Raw genomic sequence first — 15,698 nt, forward strand, 5'->3', positions numbered from 1 at the left:
CTTCTAATTATATTCCCTATTTATAAGCTTTAATATCGAGGACTACAAAATGAGGTCAACCTCTATTAAATGTAATGACTTTCCCTGCGGAGCTTGCAATGAAATCAGCTTCACAACAAAGGTTTCTATTTAAGGAGGTGGGGGGAGTTTCTGTTACAAAGAAGTCCCCTAACTGGGTGCAGGGGCTTTATTTTAATTTGCTAGCTACAACAAAATGAAAAGATTTTGAATGAGACTTTAACCAGTGCTTATCTGAGAAAAACAGATCAGAGAAGATGAATTAAAACAGGAAGACGGGCAAGAGCAAAAGCCACGTTGCTGCAGGAGTTGACCTAGAACCAGTCTAGGCAAGCAGCACTTTAAGTTGCCGGGAGCCCCAGAGAGGCCAGAGAGCACAGCTATATCCTTTAAGCAAATCAGGGCCATCATGAGCCACAGCTGGATGCACTGAGCAAAAAAGGTAATAGATAAGGAGCAGGTTTGTCTTTCTGTTTTTGCTGCAGGCTAGACGTAGTTGGTTCATCCTAGGTGCTCTAAGGAACAGTTGGTCTGTTCCTTGAGATGAAATTAAACTTGCAATAGATCTAGGAGCTAATTTTAATCCCTGCAAAGGGTGCTGTTTGTGCATCAGTGCTGTGACCCTCTGGCTGGGCTGCTCTTGTGGCCCTGTGCTGGTCAGGCAGATGTTGCCCTGCCCAACCGGTAAGTCTGCAACTCTCTGATTTTCAGGTAAAAGTGCAGTAGCTTGAATGGGCTGTCTGGTGTTATGGTAGCAGTTTGTGTGGTTCTTTAGCTTGATATTTTAAGCTAGGTAGGCACTCTGCTGTTTTAAGAAGTTCTCTCTTACACTAGAAACTGGAGGTAAACACAGCTATAACTTTTAAAAATTACTGCTGCCCCAAGAGTAGTCTAACAACTGGCAGAGTAAGTTTGCTTTTTCTTTAAAAGCGTTTTTTCTTCCTACAGCCTTACAGGCAGGAAGTTTGCCAGGCAGTTGTTAAAACATTATGCCTGCCAAGTGTAAAAGGATTATTTTGGCATAGGCTCTCAGCTAATATAAACTGCACTGCATTCAGGTCGCCATGTTTGAGGCTGTGTTGAGAGCGGTTTTAGGAAGGCGGCTGCTGGCTTGTTCACCTCCTGCCTCTGGCTGCTAGGCTCTTCCCCCCCATCACTGCACTGCTTAGCTCCCTGCTTTCCATTTTTCATCACTGCAGTCAGTTGAAATATCATGCAAATGATATCTGCCTTTATTAACGACCCAGCACGCTGGTGATGCGCTGCAGCCTTTCTTGCAGGAAACAAAAAATTACCCTGGGGTGCGCTGGGAAGCAGGATGCAGACCAACCCTCTCCACCAATGGAGGTTCTCGCCCTTTAAGAAAAAGTCTGCAGTAATTTTCCATTACCCTGCACAGTCTTGTCTACGTGGAAAGAATTGTTTGTGGAGGCTGGAGCATTACGGGTGAGACGCAAGCCCCGATCGGGCTGCCGTTGCTTGGCTACGCGCTCGGCATGCCGGCAGCACGCCAGGCTCCTGGGAAGCACCTTTGTTCCCGAGAAGGGATTTGAGTTGTATTTTCATGCCGAAGGCAGGGGACAAATGCTGCTTTTCTCAAGCAGCCTGGCAGAACTGGGGTTTCCAAGTGGCACGAGCCAGCCAAACTACTCAGTAATAATAATGTGTTCAAGACTCATCTCCTGTGATGGTTTCTCTGCCTTTCTGCAAGCAAATGTCTTATAAGCGTTGTTTGTTTGCTGTTGCACTGATCAAAATAATCACTTAATCAAGGCAGTGTGTTGAATCAGGGAGAAGTAATGTCAGCAAAATCTGCCCCTGCTTCTGTTGTTTCCATCTACTAAACTAGACAGTTACTTGTTGTTCTGCAAGTTGATAAACAGATTCTTTTTTTAATGTGAGCTCTGGAGTCCCGATGGGCGAGTCTGTGCTCTGGTCCACTGAGGGTTTTCTGAAATGCCTGAAATATTTCAAATGCCAACAGCAGAATCTGCAGCAGCATGGAGGGAGGGTTGGCTTTGCGTGCTTTCCCTGCTTGCTGGGGCTAGGCTTCAAGTACGGCAGCAGCATGAGTCCATCAAGCACTTTCATTATGTCTTGGGCATGCCTTCAGCCCCAGAATAGCTTATTTTATTTGCATGAGGCTTGATACTTCCATTAGTAAACAGCTTTATGTTTCTCTGCTAGCAGCCTGCATTGTCAAGGACTCTCCCTGCACCAGCAGCCAAACCTACACTGATAACTGTTAAGCAAACAAATCAATCTTAGGTAAAGCTGCCATTTGCTTTCTGCAGCAGCTCCAGGTGTGCTATGCAGCTGGAGAAATGAATGAACTAGTCATTTTGGGGTGTTGGGTTACCACTGGAAAGCTAAGACTTGGAAAACTTGCTATAAGGTGGAACACAGAGTGTCAATCTTAATTTTGTTTCGCGGAGTATGGAGCCACAGGGGAATTCTGTGCTCATAATCTGGCATCCTGCATTTCGCAGATGAAAGAACCTCACCCAGCAAAGCCCTAGCACAACTACAGAGGGGACCACCTACCCAGCCCCACTCCTTGGAGGGCTCCATATGAATCATGGCTTTCCCTGGGTACAGGTACAGCCACATCTGAAGCCCTCCCTGTAGCCCCATCACCCAGCAATGTTTACCTCCTAACCACAACCTCTCTGAGGTTTATGCTTTAAAGATGTGGCTTCCTGGAGTTTCTCCAGAAAATTAGCAATGTTTTCTGCTTTCTGTGCTCCTTTTTTGATCCTATTTCCTCATATTCAGCCTCTCTACCACCACCTCCTCGTCATCATCCCTGCTGCTGATGGTGGCACTGCTGCCACTCAGCAGCTCAGCTGATGCCCCTGCTATCTGGGGACCTGCACAGCACATCCCTTGTCCCAAAGTGCCACGCAGGAAGGGTGGAGCTGGACATTTTTAGCAGCTTGGCTGTATGCTGCGTTTTGCCTGGGACATACTTGTCCCTCATCAGTGAAGTCTGCCTTGTATGTTGGGGATGACAGAGCAGATATTTAGGATGATGAGTTTCCGTATCCCTAGGTCCAACTTCCTCATGCGAATAACTTTATGGTTAGAAACAACCCCTTATCCACCTCACACACCACTTGGCTCTGTTCAGTTAACTTGTTGACTTCTCTTGCATTGTCTAAAAACAAAAATTAAAAAAAAAAACAAAACAAACAAAACCAACCAAACTCAACTCAACTACTGCCCCTTAGCAGTTTTAGAAAACCTTGGTATCTGAGACAGATGAATTTGGCCCTCAAAAAGCAATTGCTATTAGTAGTCTTTTTCCTTTTAATTGTGTTTTCGGATGTGAAAAGCAGAACTTCTCAAATCTTGAATCTTTTCAAGAAGGCGAGTTAATACAGTGGCTTGCGAGGGAGGATTCCTTCCTGAAATACATTTGGCCCTGTGCTGTTTTTGTTCCAACGTGCTACTGCCACGGTTTGCCTTCACTTGGGATTTGCTCTGCTGAGGATCGGGTCTGCCAGGAGGAGGGTTTGCCTCCCTTCTTTGAGCAGTTAGGAATGTGGGTGAGTCACTGCCTTGTTAGAGGAATGAAAGCTTCCATCCTAGTTTCTTATACCTTTGTTTGCTTTTAGAACTGCAGTGTTGTTGAAGGTAATTCGCACTCCTGGGGTTTCTCTGTGGCTCAGTCTTAACATCTGGTTTCATATTTTGTATTTCCTTCTGAAAAGCACATGAGACTACGTCTTTTAGAAATCCATACCATCCAGCAGACTTTGACATCAGAGCAGGCAAAATCACTTCTGTCCCCAGTGAACAAGGCTCCTTTGCAGTACAAGTGCTGCAGCAGAAATTTTTCAGGGTGTAGTTCTTCTACAGCAAAGCTGCTAATTAAAATAGTGGTGATTTCCAAATACAAAATTAGAACAGTCTTTGGGGACAATTTGTTTCAGGAAGGCAAGAAAAGCAGAGAAGGAGAGAATGTGTAGAGGAGGCACAAAATCCAGCAAAACTTGCTAACTTTTCTAGCTTTCAACTGCTTGGTTAAGCTTAAGGACCTCTGGCCATTTTGAGAATGAATTATCTGATTTTAAAGATTTTTAATACTTCATATGATATTAGTCCCTTTGAAAATAAGGTTGTTGCTGTATATGAATGCTTAAATATGAGCTTAGGTTCTTTCTTTCATGTTTGCAGACTGAAAAAAGGAGGTATTAAAAGACGCTTCATACATGCACTGTGCTGTTTTCCATTCCTGCAATTTGACATCTAAAATTGATCTTTCTTCCTTATATAATAGATAGCTTTAATTTTGGGGGTTGTTTTTTTTTTTTTTTTGCACTTTAAGTCTGCCAGTTATTCCCAAATGCTCATAATTTATATTTATTCCACAGCAAGCATGTGACTCATGTGACTGCATAATTATATCAAAATGAATTTGGGTTCCTTTAGTTGAAAAATGTTCCAGGGCTACAGATACGATTTGAATGCATGATAAGCTTTGAGTATTGAGATTACATTAAAAAGTACCTACAAAATCCTATGGATTAAGGTCATGCATGAGATATTTAGTTCTCCCTCCTGTGAGGTTCCATTGCTAGATGTAGTCTGTTTCCACTTACTTTTTAAAATGAGAAAGCTTGAAAAATTGACCAGATTCTGTCAAATTTGCTTTGCTGCTAAAGGAGCTGGAGGTGTTGAAGAAATAGGGAACTGTGAGGAAAGGAAGAAGCCACAATCAGGAGGGTCAAAATCCCTGCTGGCTCACAGCTTGAAAGCAAGGAAAGCCACTAAGATGAATTATTCTGACGGAATACGATCCACTGGAGAATTAACTATATCGGAAGGGGCAGCTCTTCTCCCTCTTTGCTACTGATTGCAGTAGTGCTCAAGGCTGTTGGGACCAATGTTTCATTTTGCTGGGCCAAAGAATCTATGTCCTTACAAGTAACAGACGCAAGATGAGAATGGGAGACGTGGGGAAAAGAAAGGAGATGGTCGGGGAAGCACCTTGGCCCTATGGAAATTTAGCCACAGGGTTTCCCCCCCCCTCCAAGGAAGATACGTGGTCATACAATATGCCACAGTTAACAGCCTTGACCTGATGGAAGGTAAAATTGGGATGGCTCACTATTGGCCAGCCAGTCTCTGAGACACTGAAGACCACTGCTCACCTCTAAATCTGCTAGAAGCAGGGTTTTTTTTTTCTTTTATAGCACTCACCATTCTTCTTGAATTTGCTCTGAGATCACCATTTTTTTTCCTAAGCTATTGAAAAATCATCTGATGGCAATAGCTTGCAATAATCAAATCTGATGTACAAATATAGTTTATCCTTATGCAGAACAAACCACACTGTTTTCAACAGTTATGTATTGATCGGCTGCATGCACTCCCTCTCAAAATAACCTGTGGATGTAAACCCTGTTGCAGACATGGTTAGTCTCTTCTGTCCTTCATGATGCCTATAACTAGGGCACTGCTTTTGCCTGACTGCATGTCCCAAGGGAGCCTGGTGGTGTTTGTGCAAACCTGATTGGGCTGAGAAAGGGGTGGAGAAATGCAGTTCTCTACCCAGGATATATTTAGTGAATCCAGCTGTGGGAGGCAACAGCAACAAGAGAGCTCTTGTACTGCCAGAGCTCTGACAGCTCACATGCCCAAGAAATCTATTTTCTTAGCAATACATTTTCCCCCCTCTAGAGTATTTTTAATTTGAATGTAAAGTTATACATTAATGTAGTCAGAATTCTTCCTGGAGCTTAGAAGTGAGATGTGTTATGGTGCAGCCTTGCTATAGCCGTTCAAGGGGAGCAGCAGGTACCTTCCACATGCAGTGGACCTTCTCTGTGGCAAGGAGGGAAATGTGACTTGCATTTTCATCCATTATAGAGGCTAGTGGAGTAGGAATACACCTTTCATGTATGCTGCAGCACTTGCCTGGGCTGGAAGCAGCCCTGCAGCACTAGTACAGCACCTCCCAGGCAAATAAACTCTGCTTCTTGCTGAAGCTGATGAACTGGGGTGGAGAATCTGCTTTTGGTATGCCAGGATGCTTCATTGTGCTGTGCAAACTCTGCTGGTCTTCCTGGCATCTCTGAAATTCTGGAATTAAAAAAAAGCACAAAAATAGGTTTACCGACCTTCTTGGTCAAATGGGAGCATAGTACTGTTGCTCTGCATTAGGAGTAATTTGTCTGTACTCCCTGTACATGTTCAGACTTGCCCCTGGAGGAAAAAAAACAAGGCTGGGAATTACCCATGCATTTTCTTCCCTGGCCTGTTCAGCAGCTCACAAGCCACGGGCTAGTTTTTCTCTTCTGGTCTTATTCTAATGTAGTTAAGGTCTTAGAAAATTTAAGACTGGTTCAGGGAGGTCCAAATCATGTTTCGTGTCCGGGCATAGCCCAGGTGTGATGAAAACACGTGTGTGTAGAGGGAGACAGACTATGCCATTGCTTTCTTGGAGTTTGCCCCTCTTTACTGCATTTTCCTTGTCTAGAGCAGTGCTGCTGGGAGAGGCTGCGATGCCACAGCCAGGTCCCTCTGTCAGGGCAGTACCCTGACCCTTCCCACTCCACAGCGGGCACTGTGGATTTGCTGTCCCATGGCAGGGACTTGTACCCATTCAAAAATCTGCATCAGAAGTGATGCTTTTGTAGGTGGCTCTCATTGTTCCACCACATAATTCCAGAAATGCATCCAGCTTCTATTAAAATTGTGCTGTGTAGGAGTTTGGGCTGTGGTTGTCCTGCCTTTGCTCATTGCAACCTGAGAGAGTTTCGATAGTCAGTTCGTATATTGCAAATACATACTGAACTGTAGAAAAATGCATCTGCGAACAAATCTGCACTGAACTCAGTGCCCTGGGTACCCATGCAGTCTTTTGTGTCCTTAATCCCAACAGCCTGTGCCTGAGACTTGATGTTTTTTCAGCAGTTAAATGGTTAACCTCAGGACTAATTGGCTCTGAGAGCTCCAGCCCTTTGCAACAGATTATTGGCATGCTGGTAAGAGCAGCTCCCTTCCTTCCCTTCCCCCATCATTATAAAAACATGTACTGTAGCGAGAAACCAAATACCACATGGCGCCCTACGCGGAGCCCATCAGTGCTCCAGTTCAGTTTTTTTAGCACAAAAGTCCCTTTATATTTGGGAAGCGGAGGGAGAAAATTCTGGAAAAGTAAGATCACGGTGATAGCGGCTGGATCGGCAGATTTCTGTGCCCTGTGGTCCAGAGCCCAGGCTGCAGCATCCTCTCGCCCCACGCCATCGTGGGGAAGAGTCGCGAGTGTCTCTGAAAGCCGAAGCAGATGGGAAAGGCTGCTCTGTGCAGTCCCCATCACTTCTCTGTTAGGTTACGACTTTGCGGAGGGCTCTCAGGGAGTCCCTGAGGGGCTGAACGTAAAGAGAGAAAAATGAAAGCAAAAACCAAAAAAGTTTGGTTTCCTGTGTGTTTTCAGCCTGCAGAGGCAATCGCCATTTTGTGAAGCAGCATTATTGCGGCAGGAGGAGACATGTTGTGTTCAGGGACTTTGTACTTTAAAGGCTTTCTTCTTCATTATAATAAAGTTTATTCACTCCACTTTCACCCTCTTTCATCCAAAGGCTTTAATTTTTAAACTGAGGGCAAAACCAAAATGGCAATAAGAAAAAAAAAAAACAAACAGGAAAACAGACAAAGTTCTGCATGTTTGTGTCACAGTGTACAGCCCAAATTGGGCATCTCTCCAGGAGACCTCAGCAATTCTAGAGGTGTAATGTTGTTCCAGGAATGTCACCAAGCCCCTTAGCGAGGATAACCAAGATGATAATGCTGCTGAGCTCCCAGCATTGTGGAAGCATAGCTCGAGTGTTCAGGGAAAAGGTAGTATTTGAGGTCTGTTTTAAACAGAGTGTGTGATTATGTAAAAAGATGTCTGGCTGCACACACGATACCTTTTTGACTTGAATGGGCTGACTTGTCTTCCAGGTATTGAGACACTAGTTTTGATCTAAAAATCACAAACTACTGCTAGTGCTGCAAAACTGCTCACTTGATCAAAAGAGAAAATACCAATCGTGGCAGGAGTGAGGTCAGATAGAATCCCTTTCAGTGCAAAACTCTTAGACCAAGCAACAGCATTTCCATCAAGGACATTCAGTATTGGAGTTTACTTTCTCTGCTTTGAGATCTTTCACTTGCAAAGCATGTTGTAAGGCTTGTTTGTTTAACGAGCCTCTGGGAAAGGTAGTGTTAATGCTGGCAGTTGGGAATACAAGCGATATTGTTGCATTTGATTTTGGTTTCATATCATTATTTTCTTGTTTCAGATTGGAGAAAAGCTGCTTATTTATTTTTCATGTAGCTGTATTTTTATCCTGGCCTCTTAAGGAGGCAGGGCTTCTGAACTCATCCTGTTAGAGGCATTGAGCTTTTGATCTGATGTTCAGTTTGAACAAATTTCAGTTTCAGAGTTTCTGCACTTTGGGGTAGGCTTGCATGTTATAGAAGCAAATAGTGTTTCCACTAAAGAAAGAACTACAAAATGGATTTAAAGGCTGTCTTTTCTGCTTTCTTTGCTGACCAAGCAATCGGCATCTATAAGCCGGTTGACTGGTCAATAATGTATAGCTCAGAAATGTCACAGTCTCTGCCTGAATACGGTGCAGGAACGGGGATGCTGGAGCAATGCACTGCTAGTTGGGCATATGGGCTGTTGACTTTAAAGATAGCAGGCCTCAATATTTTAGCAGCTTGCAAAACACTTGATAAATTCTAACCATGATATTCAAATCCAAATTAGGATTTCAAAAAGTTCTAGTCATTTTAAAACCAAAAGCAAGTCAGCTTCCTCCACTTCAGCTACAGTTCAATTTTGCAAGGTCTTTGATCTCCTTGCTCTGGGTCTAAGAGAGTCTCTCCTTTTCGAGTCTGTCACATCTAAGAGAAGATTTCTCTGAGACAATGACTCCTTCATTATAGAAAAGCATTGTAGAGAAACCTTTTTGCTACCTCAAGATCATTATTTTCCTGATTGCCCTTTTGTAATCTGCTAAGGTTACATTAAATTTGTAGTGAAATATAACTTCAATGCAATGTGCACTGATGAGCAGCGATACCTATAGCGCATAGGTCTATTATGCACATCTTTGATTTGTTCGGATAAGACTATGCATTATAGCAACAATATAAACTAATTTTCATACATAAAAATTACTTTTACAGGATATAATAATATGCCTCTCTGAATCTCTTAATTGGGTTATATTTTCTCCTATGATTAATTCCATTTTATTAACATTACTTGTGAGTAGAATTTTTGCATTTCAGTAATTGTTCTTAAACTGCATTTTTTGTTCCAATTTTCATGATCTTTAGTGTATGTGTTTTATATATGTATATGTAAAAAACTAATCCTTTATTAGCCTTTTGAACAGAACAGTTTTCATTCATGCAGCAGAAGTACTGTCCCTGAATATTCATTATCAGCACCTGATATGGTAGCCAGGAGCACAATATCTTAATAAGTGGAGTTTAAGGTAGGGGAAGCCAGTTATTAAAGTCCCAGTGTTTCATTTTTCTTCATGTTGTGATTCTGAATTATTCAAGCACTTGACTGTCGCCTACAAACTCATGCTCCACACATTTTTTTCGCTCCAAATTGTTCTATGGTCTCCATTATCTCACATGGTAGGTCGGAGTGCTTAATACCAGCAACGTGTATGGCTTGTTCCAAGAAAATTTTGGAGTTTCCCAATCAAATGCATTTTATTTTGACCTATTTGATTCTACTTAACTCTAATATTTGGTATTTTGATAACCAATGTTCTGATGTATAAAAGTTTTTAAAGGTATACTGAAGGAGATGAGTAAGAGGTAAAGTACCTAGTACAATTTATATTATTCCTTTAGCCATCATTAATAAAAACAGGGAAGAAAAAGAAATGTTGAGGGGAAATACAAAGAATAATGGTGCAATTATGCCTGCATGTGCAAAACTATGTGCTTGTTTCCACTCTTGAAATTTGCAGACCTCTGCTTTATGTTCTCTTTTGCTTCTATGGACAAGGTTAGTTCATGGCAGTTATGTTTTCCAAGTATTGACATACATGTTCCTTCCTAAATTCACTTCATATGTTTCCAAATCCTTAGGATAACATTCCACTTAGACACACCAAGAAAAACCTGGAGTGATTCCACTGACCTAAACGCCATCACTCAGAGCTGAATTAAAGGCACAGGCACATAACTTAAGACCCATATATTTGGAGTAACTTCAGTAAGAGATCAAAATCCCAGAGTTTGCTATTAATTTCTAGACCTTAAAACAAGACACATTGTAGAGAGTTTCTTTTTAAATCCACTACTAAATCTTGAAGCAAACAAGTCATCTTTTGGGCATGTAGAACCTTGTTTGCACCTTCTGCTGGGTAAAATGGCAATGCAAGTTGCAGTCAGATTTTTAAAAAAGCGATCAAGCACTGTAGATGTCCTGCCCGAGATGTTTTGTGTTCCCTCTGCTGCTTTAATTGTTCAAAAAGCCTTTGACCTCATTTTGCAACAGAACCCTACTGATGGTGTTTTAATGGGTTGCTTGCATCTTCTCACCAGCTCACCTTCTATGGCTACTCTTTGACTAAATATAAAAAAAAAATTACACTGTGAATGTTTTCAAGCTGAGACAAGATTACCGCCATTGATGGCTTTGTCAGAGAAAGTATATTTGTTTCAGGATGCAAATCCATTGCTCGCAATAAGTTAAAAGTGCTAATTCTGGAGTTTAGATAGATGACATGCCTGATGGGCACAAACCTGCTTGTAGTCCTTAGGCTGATGAGCTCTCCTAGCTGGATAAAGCTCTGGCAGGAGCCAGTTTATAGTGAATCAACTGTAGGAAGAAAATGAAAAAGTTCATGGAAAATATCAGTCTGACACAGAAGGTATTTCTGTTCAGGTGACATTCTAATTCAAGTGTGTCCCTGACACAGCATCACTACATAAAACTGATTGGAGTCCACATATAACCAGTGTTGATAAATATGAAAAAGTTTTTTTTCAGCTACAAAAATAAGGGGCCTTCTCTTTTATGTATATGGTGCATTACAGCAGAGTGATTCAGTGCTTTGTCAGACTGTCTATAACATAAAAATTGTATATGCTCGTAACATTTCAGAAAAAAGCAACGGCTTCTTTTCACTGCATGTGGCAATTTGCTTGATAATGCATCATTTTGTCAACTATTATATAGCAATCAATAAAATAACCCTACAGTGCTACCTGCACACAAGAGACAAGAATGAAGATCGTTATGGAAACAGGCTTGAAACTTGCTTGAAATAAAAATCCCAGTTCTATACTTGTGGTTTTGGAGGCCTGGGTTGGTTTTCCTTTTCATTCTAGAGTAGCTGCAATTCATCTTGTTCAATTTGAGAGAAATTCATCGTGTTTGGAAGGCCCTGTGCCTCCAGCCCTCCAAGGAGACTTACTAAGAACGTATGCTTGTTGTTATGCTCATCATCTACACTTTCCTGAGTCTCCCCTAGAACTCAAATGGAGGTTTAGTCGAAAATAAGAATTAGAGCTTATTGTCTGTGTGTGGGAGGGGCGCTGTCCTTCATTTTGATGTGTAAACACGCATTTGTGCAAAGTCAGTTTTCCCTTTTCTGATCATATTCCTCAAATGCTTAAGCAGTTATGCTTTACTGGCTTATGTTTACAGCAAATAAATTTCAAGGAGAGACAGATGAATGTCTTTGGGAAATGAACTTTAAATTTGAACAAGGAAGTAATCAGGCTAGAATTTCAATCTATCAGAGTTAAAAAAAAAAACAAACACAAATTACTATTAATTTCACTGTCTAGATCTTCTAAAAATGTTTTTTCCCTGCTACTTTTAAAATCCAAATATTTTGAAGATTTTGCTTAGAAATTATAAAATGTCTTCTTCTGACTATTTGCGTACCAATTTTGCGGTATATTGGAAGCAGAAAGAACAATACCTTTATTTTGAAACATAAGATCGGCACTCTTCATCTTGCCGAATAAAATGGTGAACATCTCCCAGCTCAGCAGAACGCTCCTATAGCTCTGCAGACCATATTTACTGCCAGAATGTTATGATAAATAACACTGTTTGCAACTTCTACCATTTAAACAGACAAACCCTACCAATATGTCTAATCTTCATGTTTCCAGCCCTGCAAGTTTCCAAGCAGCAAACTTTTTCAGGAGAGAGAAATGAAAGCATGTAAGTCAATTCACAGAACCTGCTTTGGCTTTCTGTAGCTATAGATATTAAAGTTCCTGGGAAAGTGAACCTTAGCGTCTTAACTTGCTTTCCAAGGTGACTTCAGTAACAGGCAGAGTTGCATTGTCCTTTTTCATGTAAGGAGGCATGTATTTGGGGAAATTCTAGTGTCTAGGTAGGTACAGTCAAAATGGTCAATCAGTATTTTTTCTACCCTGTCTCAGTCCTCTTATAAAAGTTTGTCAAGCCAAGCAGAATAGTTTGTTATCCAAAAGCCAACCTTAAAAATGCAGATAACTTCGTACACGTAGCAGGGTTTTAAAAAAGGAGAAAAGAAACTTATGCTTTCAAGTTCTAGTGGCTTACTCTAAGAAGCAACTAAATGTATTATTAATCAACCACCCACATTTTTTAAGTTCAAAATATTTTACAGTTTTAAACTGTCATAAGTTTTCCTCAAAATAAGGGCTACTGTACCTTTCCCACTTTCCTTATACCTCTAAGACTGCTGTTTAAGGCAATCGCTGTGTGTGAGATATTGACCAAATGCAGTGAGTGTACCTGGACTGAGATGGTTGCCGTTTCTTACAGTTAAGACGGCAACAAGGGATAATTTGAAGATGATATGTAATAATAAAAAAGAGCTCCAAGTTAAAACCTCCTTAAGAAAAGTGGACTTGATTTCTCAAGAAAAATATAGGTATGCTCCTTAGTCAAGCTAATATTAAACACAGTAATTAATCCTCTAGCTAGACAACAGTTACTGGTCTCTTATTTGCATTTTTTTAAACAGGAACTCATACAAAACCAAAATAGTGAGTTGGGTAAGTTGTTCAGGAGCTCTTGGATCTAAAATTTGAGCTCAGACCACGAGATAATGCATACAGAAACAATACTGACTTTTTGATGCATTGTGACCAGCAAGTTAAAAATTTGCAGTTAAATCTCTCAAAAGATACCGGTTCCATGTCTTGCTTCCATTATGTTCTTATGCTTTTTATTGATAACATTATTTTTTTTGAAAACGGGAATAAAAAGAGCTGGATCTTGGCTAAAAGGGCTTAATTTTGAATAAGCTGAAAAAGCACTGGAGTTTGGCTTAGCAGACTGAAAGATTTTTTTTTTTACCATATGTTTATGACACATAAGAATTTGTTTCTAATTATTCTTGGTAATAAATCTTTTTCTTGCTGCTCACAAGGTTCGTTGTTCTCAACGTGAGCACTGAAAAAGTGCTAGCAAAGCTACCATATTAACATAATCTTAGTTTTCAGTGTTAAACCCTAGAAACAAAAAGGGCATATATAAAAGTTCACTCTGTGTAGATGTGTTTGCAATTATTCATTACGGGCTGGAACAAAAGTCTGGATTTGAATTCCAGTTCCAGACCCAGAGCAGAATGAATAGCATGAGCTGATTGCAATAACTGGTTTTTATGCTTGCTGCTGCTGTTGATATTGCTTAGCTTGTGACAGCAGCAAAAGGCTTTAGCTAGGATCAATATCCCACAATCTTCTCCACCACTCACGCAGGGAATTTGGTTCCATGCTTAGGAGAACTTCGTCTTTATTTATATTTCTCTCTGTTGATGTTACTCTGTCACTGCTATGAGAAGTCCACAGATGACAGCAGTGCAGGCATAGCCCTACTCTTACAGCGTATTTGTGCATGCTGCTCCAAAATCCCAAGTTTGAAGAAGCATGATAGGAGGTAATTTTTATCTGCCTGTACAATTACTGATTTTAATAGTGCATTCCTAAGGAAGGAAACAGAAGGGGGGAAAAAAAAATTAAACAGATAATTTGTTTTAATAAAATAAAAGAAGCGGGAAGATTTATGTTAGACGTAAGGAAGAAATTCTTCATGATGAGGGTGTTGAGGCAATGGAACAGGTTGCCCAGAGAAGTTGTGGATGCCCCAGTCCTGGAAGTCTTCAAGACCAGGTTGAATGAGACATTGAGCAACCTGATCCAGTGGGAGGTGTCCCTGCCCATGGCAGGGGGGTTGGAACTGGATGAGCTTTAAGGTCCCTTCCAACTCAAACTACTCTATGATATTACAGGTTACATACTAAAATAGAAAATAGGACTATATTCAGGACAAAGTAACAATTTCTGTGAACACCTAGTTTGGAGGAAGTTAAATGTCTACCACAGAGCAGCTTGCTGTGTTCAAAGGGCATTTGATATCCTGTTTTCAAAATAATAGAAACTGTTATGTTTGGCTTAGGGCCTAGAAAATTGCTACTGACTCTCCTGAAAAGTGATAGAGTTTTGGTTGAAGAAAAGTTTGGTGATATGGAGTGTCTCAGTCTTATTTACACTCTTATTGTTAAGCTACAATACTTAGCCTTTTTTGTCAAATATTGGTGTAGGTTTGCTGGCTTTTACTTAATTTTTGTGTCTTGGAAGAGCTGTGCACCTACATTTGCACCTATTGTATTGTGAAGGACAATCTTTTGGTTTCCTCTAGTGCAGAGGACATGTTGGGGCAGGCATGGAAGGGATGATGCTTCCCTGTGAAATTACAGTGTGCTTTTGCATGTTGTCCCTAAGGGATAGTAACAATCTTCATGGGAGCTGGGGGGAAGGAAAAAAGATTGTAAAAGAAAATAGTTTGGGTGAGTACCAGAAAGCGAGGTTGTGTGTCTTTGTCTGGAATTCTAGCTGCAGATGCTGTCTCAGAAAATAGTTCCCAAATTAGTAATGGAAGCATTAAGTTGTCTCATTATTATCAGACATGTGGTTCATAAAACATGGCTGAAGTATTTGGTCTAATGATACACAAAGCAAGAAAGTATGCCATCTGAAAGAGAGAAAGAAACTGTTTGGAGGAATTTGCAGTCGTGTAGAACTCCTGAATTTAGAAGAGGGGAAAAAAATAGGGTAACTGCAGACACAGTAGAAATGAGAATTTTATGTGTTTGGGTTTTTTTATGCAGAGCTGACCATGGGAGATGAAATATGAAAAAGAAGACTAGCACTGTTCTATTGTTTGATTAGGAAAGAAGAATGCAAACAGATAAGACCGTTACACTATGTGAACAGCAAAGTTTTCTGGTGAGTGCTATGGCTCTGTAGAGAGAGAAAGTGCTTACGTTCATATGTGTACAACTCACTTGAAGCCAAGAAACAAGAGATAATGGATACTTGTGTGAGCTTTTTTGGAGCTGCTTTAGGTCTTGGTGTCCAGCAAGCAAAAGAACAGCATTGCACAGATCTAATGAGGACATTAGACTTCCAGTAGTTTTTTTTGTTACACCTAGAAGCAACACATGAAGAAACTTTCAAAAACATTTCTGTCTGTAAATATACATGAATATTTTTTTCAAAGAGGAATAGTAGTCTATTATACTAGACAATGTAGTATTATTAGAGAGAATCAAATATGTTTGAGCATACAGGCTAGATTTTGTTCAGTTACAATCCCCAAACTCTTCTGGCTGGAATCATACTACTCTTACAAAATG

General features: G+C 40.7%; 1 protein-coding gene across 3 annotated transcripts in view; it reads left to right on the plus strand.

Annotated features, from left to right (window-relative positions):
* Nucleotides 1-436: 436 nt before the first annotated feature.
* Nucleotides 437-15,698, plus strand: part of CHD2 (chromodomain helicase DNA binding protein 2) — an 89,779-nt gene continuing 74,517 nt past the window's right edge. The window contains exon 1 of one of the 3 annotated variants that reach the window (XM_054077561.1): nucleotides 437-460. The gene's annotated coding sequence lies outside the window, so the exon portion shown is untranslated. Of the gene's footprint in view, nucleotides 461-548; nucleotides 703-3,484; nucleotides 3,567-15,698 lie in introns of those variants that run through there. The other 2 variants (XM_054077559.1, XM_054077558.1) reach the window with 2 other exon arrangements.

The sequence above is a fragment of the Cuculus canorus genome, chromosome 12, assembly GCF_017976375.1.
Source record: "Cuculus canorus isolate bCucCan1 chromosome 12, bCucCan1.pri, whole genome shotgun sequence".
Classification (NCBI taxonomy): domain Eukaryota; kingdom Metazoa; phylum Chordata; class Aves; order Cuculiformes; family Cuculidae; genus Cuculus; species Cuculus canorus.